We start from the raw sequence: 13,185 nt of genomic DNA, 5'->3' as shown, positions 1-13,185 counted from the left end.
GGTGCTAGAACACTTATCACACACAGATTGAGCACCAATCGTCTTGTTGAGATTTATCCTCCGCAAGACATTTAAAATGACTTTTCCGTGACAATTCCAAAATTTTTTTCAAGTATGGGCAACTTCAGCTTCCACTGTGGGCTGCCATATTAACCTTGCACGAACTTCCGTGTCGTAGAAACTCCTTTTTTTGCACAAACAAAAGTATGGGATCGGACACATATTTTAGGGTCTGTCTGGTTACGACATTCCCGACATACGACAATAGGCCTAAATCTTTTTTTTGGGGGGGGGGGGCTTAGTGTCAATGCTAAACATAAGTTTACGAGTGACATAAGAAGTAAAACTGGAGTCAAAGACATCATACAAAGGATTGGTGAAGCGAAATGGAGATGAGCCGTGAAGTCGGCAAATTGTATTCTGAGTTACAGTGTAACATGTGCATGAAGGTCATATTAATAGGTACCTTAAGTTGGTGCTGTATGTATCTCATTTTGATAGCGCAGTCAAACACCTTTTAAAGCAATCAATAATCCTATTGTTGAAGAGGATAATAAGCTTCTACCTATGTCTACAGAATTCTTAAATAGCTCTAGTCTTTGTTTGATTTGGCTAAATCCTGTTCAAGTGCTGGGTTACAAAGCATTGTGTTTTGTCTAGGTATGTATAACTAACAATATTAACAATGAGAGGACATTCCTGAACCTCGTTGACTTGGGGATGATTTGAAATGACCGCCAATTATGACTTTTTGATATTTATTACCAGCAATGTGGAAAAAGGGACACTTGTAGAACCAGTACCATTTTGTTGAAGGAGCAAAGTTCAACAAACTATAACCCCGCTTCTGGATATTGTTTGAAGTCAAATGATATACCATTTTAAAGCTTATGATATATATGTGACGTGCCATGTCAAAAGGAGACACTTTTGGGCAGGACCGTAAATGGAGAAATAGCCAAAAATCTGCCTGGGTGATTTTTTCACAATTTCGGTTTGTTGCAAATTTGTGATGTTATTAATGTTCAAAATATCGTCTGATAGTTTCAGACCGGAATATAACTGGCATCTTGTATTTTGAAAGACATTTATCAAGGTAATTCTTATTCTCAACATTTTCAACAATATTCTTAAACGCCGATATCTCAATTTCTAATTTTATAATACCATAACTTACGAACTCAATATCTATGCTTAGGAATACCCGATCTCATTGGGGAAAACTGCGTTGTGGAGCAAAATATCTCTATATTTAAGATGCGTAAAAACCTCAAAATTTATAACCTGCCCGAAAGTGTCTCCTTTTGACATGACACGTCACATAATTTTCTAAAGACAACATAATACAAAATTGACCGGGGTCGAATTAACGGCTCATTCGTGGTGTACGGCTACATATATAAACACAGCCAAAATAAAAAGTCTCCACTAGTTTCATCCCCATTTAATCAGAGTCTGATGAGTTTATGGCAAAATATTTTATATAATAATTTTCTATACACTTTCCTTCGAAGGTTGATACCAAAATTTGATATCAAAAGTTTAATCATCGTGAGCATAGGAGCCGTTGTGTGGAAATTCGTGCAATTTTAAAAATGACAAATTACGAATTGACCACGCAAAAATCAATGCATGGTATCAGCTTATTATGTGGCCTGAAGCAACCCGTTCAGGAATAATACACTTGCCTGCGCACAATTAAAAGAGCGGGGTATTTGATTTGCATTTTGACATGCATGGGGAAACCTTTAATCTGCCGGCCTATTCAGGCGACGTAGTTCTTGGCTCCCACGCTAGTGTCGCTACGTGATACAATTCCCTATGTCATTTTTAAAATTCCACGAATTTCCAAACAACGGTCCTTATGGTCACGATGATTAAACTTTTGATATTAAAGTTGGTATCAACCTTCGAAGGAAAGTGTATAGAAAATTATTATATGGATTATTTTGCCATCAACTCACCAGACTCTGATTCTGGTTTAGATCCCAACACGACACTATTAAATTGTAACAGACGAGGAGTGATATGTAGTCAATAAAAATTCCCTTTAAAGGGAATATCGACTACAAGGTAATTCCCGAGTAGAGGCTATTACAAAGATGGGGATCATAATTTGAATTTAAATATCTAAAACGGATAGACCAGCATTCAGATTTTGGAACGATGCACTTTATTAACATAACATAACATAACATAACATAACATAACATAACACAACACAACAACACACAACACAACACAACACAACACAACACAACACAACACAACACAACACAACACAACACAACACAACACAACACAACACAACACAACACAACACAACACATACAATATATTCTGTAGTAAATCAATCAAGTGACGGTGATTGTTCAGGTATTATATGTTTAATAAAATTAAACTGTCCGACCGCCGTCAGTGTGATTCCAGACACTCCACGGTACCGTGTTGCGAAGGTGGAGGAGACTACAGCTGTATTGACGAACACGCATGCTTTAAAAAATATGTAGCCTAGGTCGAACAATAGCGTGACGTAGTTTCCGGCATTGTTCCTATGCACTTTCACCCTCCTGGCCAGAGGCACTTGCATTGAAAAAATTGTTGGGAATGCTTGAACGATCCAGAAAAAAAAATGAAATCATTTCAATGCTTGATCGAACCAATACAAATGTGTGTCAGGTCACTAATTAACATGATAAAACCCACTTGAGAACACACAATCGCCGGTCATTTCTAAAGATGCATTTATACTTTAATCGCTTTTGCAGAAACCTGAATCGCACGCATGATCAGTGTACTAAATTGCTGTCATATTTGCCTGCTGAGCATGCGAATTGCACACATAACTTGTGCAGTTAACGACAAGGATTCAGTCTGATGATGAGCAACCCATGGGTATAAACACAGCTTTACACAATGACTAATTTACATAGGCACAAAAGACCGTGTTCATGTACCGTTACTCAGCCAAACATGGCAGATAGGTCCCGGATGACGGTACATGCAGAGCCCTGACACTGAAAAATTTGCATGGCAAAATGACCCGTCTCCTCCGCAGCCAATTTGGTTTCGCTCCATCGAAATCAAGCTGATCACGGAGGAGACTACCCTCCTTTGTGTTTGTTCATTTGTGTATGGAGAGCCCTTTTTGGAGTCTATAATGACTTAGGCTACGCTCTCAGCTAGAGTCCGACGCTGCATTGTACTAGAAATACCTTTTTTTTGAAATCGCTATAAAGCCAATCGGGAACACGTATTCGTTTTGAAAATATAGCATTAAAATTAGTATCACCCTTGTGGCCCCCGTGCAGTGGAAAACCTGAATTCTTTCATTAAAAGGAAATGAAAATTAAAAAAACGCGGATCGACCTGTGCACCTATAAAATGGGCACAGCAATTTGTCTCAAATATGAATGAATTTTAAGAAACATACGGGATATGATGAACATTGACCTGACGCCATGATAGTAGGCTCTATTAGTCGTTTTATATACAATGTATATACCGTATTGTCATAATACCAATATTTGTCATTATATATGATGAGTAATATTTAGCAACGTAAATGTGCAGTTCATATGCACAAACGAATACGGTACCGTACTGATCTTTATGATATTCAGGTTTTTGTACATCGCATATAACATGTCACATAGGAGGTCATACGTGTTGACCTTCATCTATTGTATTTGTTCATCTGTGTATGGAGAGGATTAACGCCATTAAACGCCATTAAAACTCCATCAGTATTAGTGCGTAGTTCAGTGAACTCACCGGATCGCTATTCCAAGTACTTTGATAATACAGATAATATGTATTAATGGGTCGAGGCGATTGCATTGAAAACCTAATAAATTATTCATAACAGTTACGTAATCAATCGATAGTGCGGACACTTTTCATTTGCAAACCACCAAAATTCGTGATCTTTTAGCGTTGGAAAAGAAACCACGTGAATAGAGTGCCCTCTCAAGAATATCAACTCTCTGGTACATGTTCCTATCTCCTCAACGTTATACCTTTCCAACAAGGCGAACGTCTAGTCCTGACTCTCGCGCATCGGCGGCGGAACAGGGGCCAGTGGCCCCTCCACTTTTTTGACCGGGGGCTCTGTCCCCCACTTTTAACCCATAATGTGCTGTGTGTAACATGTCTGGGTGAACATAAATAATCAAATCACTATTCTAGACCCTTAACATGCTTAAAGAAAGTGTACAAATGATGCACGAAATGGCTACAATTGGACCTTCATTTTGCACAATTGTCCACCTCCCCTATGTTAATACACAGTGTGTAGGCCTATGGATAAACAAATTCCCCTTTTCGCTTCTGCTTTGGACACCCAACACTAAAAGCAATAACTTATACAATAAACGTGAAAACTTACCCACGAATGGCTTCAATTTGGGCCTTCATTTAACCCATTTACGGATTTTGGGCCCTCAGTTTGGGCCCTCAATTGGGCCCTCAGTTTGCAAAAGTTTCTCACTTCAGACACCCCCCTGCGTCGTCGCGATGGCCGCTTCGCGGCCATTATTTCGATTTTTTACATCACCCTGACTGCCCCCACTTTCAAAATCGTTCCGCCGCCGCTGCTCTCGCGGTAGACTCACGTGAAATTTTGGGCGTGTAGCTATAGATACATTTTATAACCAGCCCAATACTTATTCGTGTCTTTTCTGTATTTTGACAGGCGAGGCACAAAAAGAGGCGGTGATCGGGCTATAATAGTGGGTCTCCTCTCTAGGATTAGCGCTAGAGTGCTTTTAAATGTTGGTGAGTACCCAATTAGCGCCAATGAAGTAAGAATTAATTTAAATAGGAATAAGAAAGAACCTGCAAAAGTATAAATCAAAATTACACTTAAAGTAAAACCAGTTTTATGTATAAATTTATTTTTAAAATTCGGGATTTATGGTAAATTTTACCTCAAATTACAAATATTTATCGACAAATCAGTACAGAGTAGTTTAGATATGAAGTTGTCTAGCTATTCATTGATTTCATATTGCTAGTAAAACAAAATAGGCTTATTTATATTATGATATCATTGATATGTACATTATGTCCTTAATAAAACTGGTGTTTTCCATACCTAAAATAATGTCAGCATGATAGTTCATCTATGTTGGTATATAGCCATCATAATTTAGGATTTTAACCTTTTAATCTAAACACAAGTTTAGAAGTACCTCAAACTATCGGTGACAACTTTGACCTTCATCGGGAGACTGACAACGCAAGTTGGGATCAGTGACCTTTTGGACACTTGACTCCAACGCAAAGTTAAGATACATGACCGGGAATCAAAATATTACGAAAGAGTGTGAATGGGTCATTAGAGTAAACCATCCATCACTCAACCGTGACGAAGGAAGATACCAATTACCCAGAGATTGTAATACACACGATTGTACGACAAAGTGTTGGGGTCAAATGTCAAAGAGGTCAACTCATTCCTTACTTAGGTTGCCTGCTCCCGATGTAGGTCAAAGTTGTGACCGAAAATTTGAGGAACGTCTATTAGCTTCTATTTTTGTTTTGAGATCTAAATAATGTATTCTGATGAAAATGTACCGTTAAAGGGATTTTTTGCATATTCAACATTTTAAGCAAACTTCTTTTTTCCATAGAAAATCAATTTCTGATTAATTTATTTAGAGTTGAACTTGTAACAAGTGATCTTTAAAAAAAAGCATGCCAAAGCTTCCCCGTTTTACAGTGTACCTTTCTTTATTTGCTTTTTTTATTTTACATACCTTAAACACTTATTCGGGTGAAAAAATCCCCCTTTCTTCCAATTCCGGTGAACATTGCCTGACGCTGATAAAGTACGCCCTTTTTACTTGTGCATGATATTCACCTAAAAATACAATAGATTACAAAGACATTGGGGTGCATTATTTTGTATTGACCATCCTTACAAAAATGAGATCTCACTATAGTGGAAATTTAAAATAAAAATTCTTTCAAAAGCGACAGAATCGGACAAAACTATGAGAATTGAAAATTTTCTTATTTCTATGAAACTGTAAACCCCGGGGACTGATCGGACATGGTATGCTAATTACCGTGTAAAATCTTTAAACAAAATACACGCTAATTAGTATTTCTCATTCATTTAGATAAGAAAGCATGCAAAAGGGTTGAAAGTCTCATAGTTGTATCCAATTATAATCGCTTTTGAAAGAATTCTCATTATTAAATTCCACTAGTGTCTGTACTTAAATCAATTCCTGAGGGGTCCTTCTTGTTGGAGGTGTACGGGGGTTGTAGCACGGTTTTGAGGTAACTTTTCATCGATTTTCGTGTATCGATGGGTGGATTTTCAGCGAAGACCAATGAGCCCAAAAGTGCCCTTAAGAGCACCAAATTTTAGGCAAATTTGGGTGCTTGTGTGAAAAATTAGTATACTGATGGGTAGCAAAAAATAGGTATAGAGGAAGTCAGCATCCGAAAGTCTGCATGCACAGCCCTGCACAAAACTTTGGGAGAACCTCTCCCGGGTAAATAGTAATTGGTAAGATCATATCCGTAGCAAGCTATTACTGCCCTTATTATCACTACATATAGAATCTATAATGCGATATCAAGAATAATACAGATTCACTAATTCTAACTCTAATATACATACGGCATTCAACATGTTAATTACTACGGAAATAACCCGAAAGGATGACGTCATAATATGAACGTTTCATTTCGTAGCTGCTCCCTACTTCTCCGTCTGTAACAAACTTGAAATGGTTTAAAATAACATCTACAGTATATCTTTAAGGGAATTACTCCTATCAAACTACTATTTCGTTTATATGAAGTCATCGATCTTTTGTGCTGTTCCCTAATACAAATAAGTTTTGAACTTGATGTTTCATCTTAAAGGGGCACTTCGTGATCCACAGCCTCAGCATCTTTCCACTTACCCTATAAGATGAGCTTTTACCATCAGAAACCTAGAAATACACAATGTCTATGTGCTTTGGGGATTCAATTTGTATTTTCGGGGTGTCGACAGCCTGAAATCATTCACAGCACAGGGGCCTATGGGCATGAATGGACACCGCAATACATGTACATCCGCGTATTTTTGGCATAGGGCCTGCACTTTGGCTCGTTTTTGCAGGTTTACATGGTCCAATAATCACAAGATGACTGACATGTGGTAACAAAGGAAGCAGTCACTGCAATTTGATTATGTCCCATATGATTGGCCATTCAAGACACCCCTGTGAATATACTATAGCGGCCTTTTCAAAATATAATACCTGTTTGCTTGACTGTATTGACAATACCCGGGAACAATACACACAGTATATGCATTGGACAAACTTTTTACAATAAGCATGATAAGTGATGATGTGACCTCCAGATTTATACATCGTTCGTCTCGCACACTGACAACATTTGATTGAATGGACTGTATGCTACTGCGCTGTGATTACGGTGAAGGACACCGGTTCAAATCCTTTGTTTGGAGCCAATCGATAAAAGCATGCAGGGCCTCTATACCCATGTACAGTTTATCCCTACATAACCTATGTCTTGACTACGCTGGCAAAGTTATGTAATAATCGGATTAATACTATATAGCAGTAGGTAAAAACAAGTTTGGAATAATCCGCGCTATAAAGTCCCATTCAGTGATCCCAGCGAAAGTGAAAAAAAAAATCAAATTGTTACGTTTATAAATTTTTTAATGAAAACAAATGGCAAAAAAAAACAAAACAGGAAAACGACAGTATTGACGAAGTTGAAGCCCCATTCAAATACATGTAGCTAATTTATATACTGTCAGTACCGGTATATAAATTACAGACTCACGTAAATGCATTATTTTTGTCTTAGACACACGGCGCGGCTTTCGGCTGAACCACTGCACTAGCAAGCTATGTTAGCACATCTATGACAATGACGAAAGGTACAAAATCAGCCATAGGCCTTTAGATAGCAGAAGACACAAAAGTGGTGTTTTATGACCTTTGACATTCTTTTGTGGCGAGTGACATGGTCTTTCAATTCACGCCGAGTGTCCTTAGGTTTGACTATGCTTCAGTGGTCATGAAAGAATTCAAAAGATAACCTCTGCCCCAATAATCCCAAGCAATTGTCTGAAACTGCTCCTCGATCATAAGAACTCAGTCCTCAAATGATAGTCATAATAATGTCCAAAATATAAAAATTACTGACTATCATTGAAGACTGAGTTCCGCAGTCTAGTATCCAAAATCTGAATTTTGATGATTTTTACGATCGTCGGGATGAAAAAAAATCAAAAAATCACTGAATGGGCCTTTAGTTCCTTCCTCTCCTTACCCTGGCAATATAAATCAAAGAAAAATAAAGAAAAAAATAAAGAAAACAAGAAAAGAAAATTAACCAAATTAAGGGATCTGTTTTGAGCGTTTCGATAGTATTTTTTGTGGGACATGAGAGCACATCAGACATATCGAATTGCATTCTGAATACGAAGAATGTCTTTCTGATATCAAATAAATTTCATTGTTTGAAATTCACGATATAATACAAATTTTATGACAAATTATTAAAATTTGATATTTTTCACATTTTTGATAAATAACAGTCCTCGAAGTAAATATCATAAATCTAATGTTATATTCTTAAACAGTCCCTGGCATACAGATACCATACATGTATAGGCCTATGTATAGTAAATTTGTCTGCTTTATCTGTTTTGTGCTGTTTAAGCAAATAGTTAAACATAATTTCCATAAAATGTAAGCTTTTACTGTCAGATATGTCCCTTTTTAATTTTGAGCAGAACAAGTGAGGTAAAGCAAAGAAAATTGAAATTTACTACTACTAGCGCCAATGAATGTTATACGATTGTAAAACGGTACGATCCTCTGGGTGTGTGGGGGTGTGTGCGTATGTGTGTCCTGCAAGCGTTTTTTTTTTCTGCAACTATAACGGGACGCAATCCGATACCGGTATGTTATAAGAATCAAACTTACAAGAAAGATGGCTCTTGTCAAATCCTACAATTCTGTCAGAGAAAATATGCATATTTGCATTAAATTTGTAATTAATTGACATAATTGATTAATTAATAAATATTTTATTTAATGATTTACCATGATTCCAAATATGTCAAACAATATGTCAAATTAAAGCTAATGAAATGCTTTATAAATTGGTCAGAGCGCATTTTGCAGAATGCATTTAGTACATTCTATTCCAATTTTTTGCTATACACGCATAGGAGCTGTACTTTTAAAATCCGCGCCTAATCAATAATAATAGTCTTTCACTCCATTGTCAAAGTACTGTGCTCCCTGTAGCATTATGGAGTGACCAGGTCCTAGAGCACACCACTCCTTGCCATACATAAATTCTCCCAGTCACATTTCCCCAATATGAAATTTAAAAAAAGTTAAATTTTAATTTTACTTCTTTTAAAGTTTGGCAGAGGCGGGGTTCGAACTCACGGCGCACCACGCCGCTTTGGAGATGCTCTATGAGCCTAGCGCCTTAGACCACTCGGCCACTTGTCTTGATGGAATCTTTTATGAAACGTATTTGAAGATATAATCACAACTTCAATATAGGCCTACCACGTGACAAGCAAAAGCAGAAAACGTACCATATTTTGGAATTTTATTTGCCTAAAAACATTAATGTGTATTAATAGCGCTCAATTGTTGTTAATCCGACAATAAACATGATAAATGCGCGTCTATATGGACAATACATTATATCGATTTTGACATGTGCTCGCACGGTGTCAGTACATTTCCATGGTCAGTAAAATACTATAGAGGAACCTACCATTTTTCTTGTATACACGTTCGATGTTTTTATCAATTACATAAAAAATCCATTTTAGACCCCAAATGTTTCTTCAGGAAATAAAAGATTAGATTACCATAAAAACGAAACAGTAATCTTTTGCCGGGTCTAATGTTATTTATACATAGAATTTTCAACGTTTTTTCTATCCTTATTCTTGCTCAATTAAAAAATATTTTGGCGTATATAAAATTGAAATAAAATTCTCTGCCTCATAAACGACCTCAAATGTGCCACAATTGGGTATCACGAATAGTTATATATGATGTGCAGTTAATATTCATATTTTCTTTTATACAGAGGATGCTTCAGTTTTGACAGGAAAAATATTTTCTTGAAAACCATCTCACCCGGTTATTTCAAAACGGTAACCACGCTTCCCTAGAATGTGCAATAATTTAGCATTAAAATTTTTCTTATTCTAACAGCAAGCGTTTGTAGAATGCAGTAGGGGCCTATGGCGAAATGTGGTGTAGTCCTAGAGTGTGATGGTTTTGTAGCAGATGACAGTGCTCATTCAAGCCTGTCAAGGTCAGTTAGTAGCCACTTGCTGAATGGATGGCCATGATCAGCTATCAAAGAGATGCCTTGTGCAGCTGCCAATCACAGTAGAGGTTTGATAACATTTTGTTAAAACCCAAATGTGATATAAGGACAAAGCTGTGCATGTTGGTACTTAATTGTTTGGATTCTTACGTTGAAATTCCCTTGTATTAGTATTTTTATGTGTAGTGTATAGTGGTCATAAATTATATAGCTTTTAAATTTTGGGCATTTTTGCTCTGTTGCACTGTACCATTATGGAATTTGAGCAAATCAATTACCGACACAAGCAGGTATACAGTGTATTATTTTATTTTTATTTCGTATCTCAGGAGCACAGCTCACTTGGTAAGGCATCAGAATTTGGTACTGAACTTTAAATCGGAAGGTGGTGAGTTCGAGCCTCATCACGGTCACATTAATTTTATAAACCAAATATTGTTCGAACTTTTCATATTTGTTTTTCTTTTATTGTTTCTTTTCTTTGTCTTTTTTTTTTTCTTGTTTTCTTTCTTGTTTTCTTTTTTTTTCTTTGATCCATATTGCCAGTGTAAGGAGAGGAGGGAACTAACGGCCCATTCAGTGATTATTTTTCATCCGGACGATCGTAAAAATCATCAAAATTCAGATTTTGTACAAGACTGCGGAACTCAGTCTTCAATGATATTGTCAGTAATAATCTTTTGGTCATTATATGACTATCATCATTTGACGACTGAGTTCTTATGATACATCATCCGAAGAGCAGTTTCAGACAATTGCTTGGGATTGTTGGGGCAGAGGTTATCTTTTGAATTCTTTCATGACCACCGAAGCAGAGTTAAACCTGTCAAGGACACTCGGCGTGAATTGAACTGACCATGTCACTCGCCACAAAAGAATGTCAAAGGTCATAAAACATCAACTTGGTGTCTTCTGCTAGTGGTTCAAACCTAAGCCGTGTAGGCCTATTTAAGACAAAAATAATGCATTTACGTGAATCTGTAATTTATATACTGACAGTATATATAAATTAGCTACATGTATTTGAATGGGGCTTCAACTTCGTCAATACTGCCGTTTTCTTGGGTTTTGTGCCAATTTTTTCATTAAAATTTTTATAAAAGTAACAATTTGATTTTTTTTTCACTTTCGCTGGGATCACTGAATGGGGCTTTGCAACGCGATATATTCAAAACTTGTATTCACCTACTGTTATAGCATTAATCCGATTATTACACAACCTCGCCAGCGTATTCAAGACATCCAATGCAAATAATCACCTAGATTATGACGTATCATACCGTAAATATGGCGGAGTACTCAAATTCATTCAACAAAAGCATGATTACAAGCTATTGCAATCTACCGCGACAGCTCGTCTCACACACATCAAATGCACAAATACGATCAAATAGGTTGACGACAACGTTTGATTGAATGCACTGCATTGTGCCATGATTACGGTGAAGGACACCGGTTCAATTCCTTTGTATGGAGCCAATCAATAATTTCACGCACATCCTCTATTATTGCCCGGGATGATTGCACACTGTAAAAGAGCTATTGTTATGTTTGATGAAATCGTGTTTAACTACCGTATTTGCTAAAAGAACGGCACAATACAGATAAAGCAGACAGATTGACTACATGTGGTACATGTATATACATATAGGGAATGTGTGTGAGTCGAGTATTACCTAATTATAATAGGGGCGTATCCAAAAATGAATTCACGCCCCTTTCAAATGTCGAGCCAAAGTGCAGGCCCTATGGGGGCTTTGGGGGCGCCAGCCCCCCGGGGTAAAAGCAGGGGCGGCCAAAATGAAGGGGCGGCGGAAGAAGAAGGGGCGGCAAAAACAGGGGCAGCAAAAAGGAAGGGGGCGGCAAAAAGAATTAGTAAATAAAAAGGGCGGCAAAATTTGATAAAGCATAAAATTTTTTTGAAAAAATGGTACTATACACCAAAATGTGCTGCTTTTAGGGCGCTAGAGTCTGAAACCCTTTTTTTTTTTTTGCTCTTCACTTTTTCAAACGAACATGACGAACGAGAAAAAAATTGGGTCAACCTTTTCGGGCCGTTGAGGGAGGGACGGCAAAATTGCATTTTCTTCAGCCCCCCGGGGCTCGGGCGGCCACGGTACGCCACTGATGTAATTATGCGTAACTAGCAAACCCGTTGCCCGAATCAACTGACATTTTGAAAACATCAGCTTATCAGCCTTTTTTCGTGAATATTTGTAAAAAACATCCTATGCCTACTTTAAAATTAGGATGCTAAAATCACGAAATGTTCCTTTAAACACTTCAACAGAGGTTGTTATGCATATGATATGACGTATCATACCGTAAATATGGCGGACTACCTAAATGCATTCAACAAAAGCATGATTGCAATCTAACGCGGCAGTTAGTCTCACACACATAACAAATGCACTACGATCAAATAGGTTAATGACAACATTTGATTGAATGGACTGCACTGCGCCATGATTACGGTGAATGACACCGGTTCAACTCGCTTTGTTTGGAGCCAATCAATAATTCCACGCATAACCTCTATAACCCAAAATATGACCTTAATTCTCGAGGCAAAAACACATTTGTGTTTATTCAACACAGATATCAAAAACCTACAACTATTGCCCCATACCTTAGTAAGGAACGCACCATTTTGTTGGGGGGGGGCATAAGTGGGCATTTAAATTTTTTTAATGTATACCTTTATATACATGTACAGAGTTGAGCGTGGAAAATTTATTTTTAGTCATCGGTGCTTGTGAGGCGACTTTTTATTTTTCTTCTCACTAGTGAGCGAATTTTTTGTTTTCTTCAAAAAACTCCCATCCCCCTGGA

Source organism: Amphiura filiformis, chromosome 20 (genome assembly GCF_039555335.1).
Source record: "Amphiura filiformis chromosome 20, Afil_fr2py, whole genome shotgun sequence".
Lineage (NCBI taxonomy): Eukaryota > Metazoa > Echinodermata > Ophiuroidea > Amphilepidida > Amphiuridae > Amphiura > Amphiura filiformis.
Note: the sequence above shows the minus strand (reverse complement) of the source record.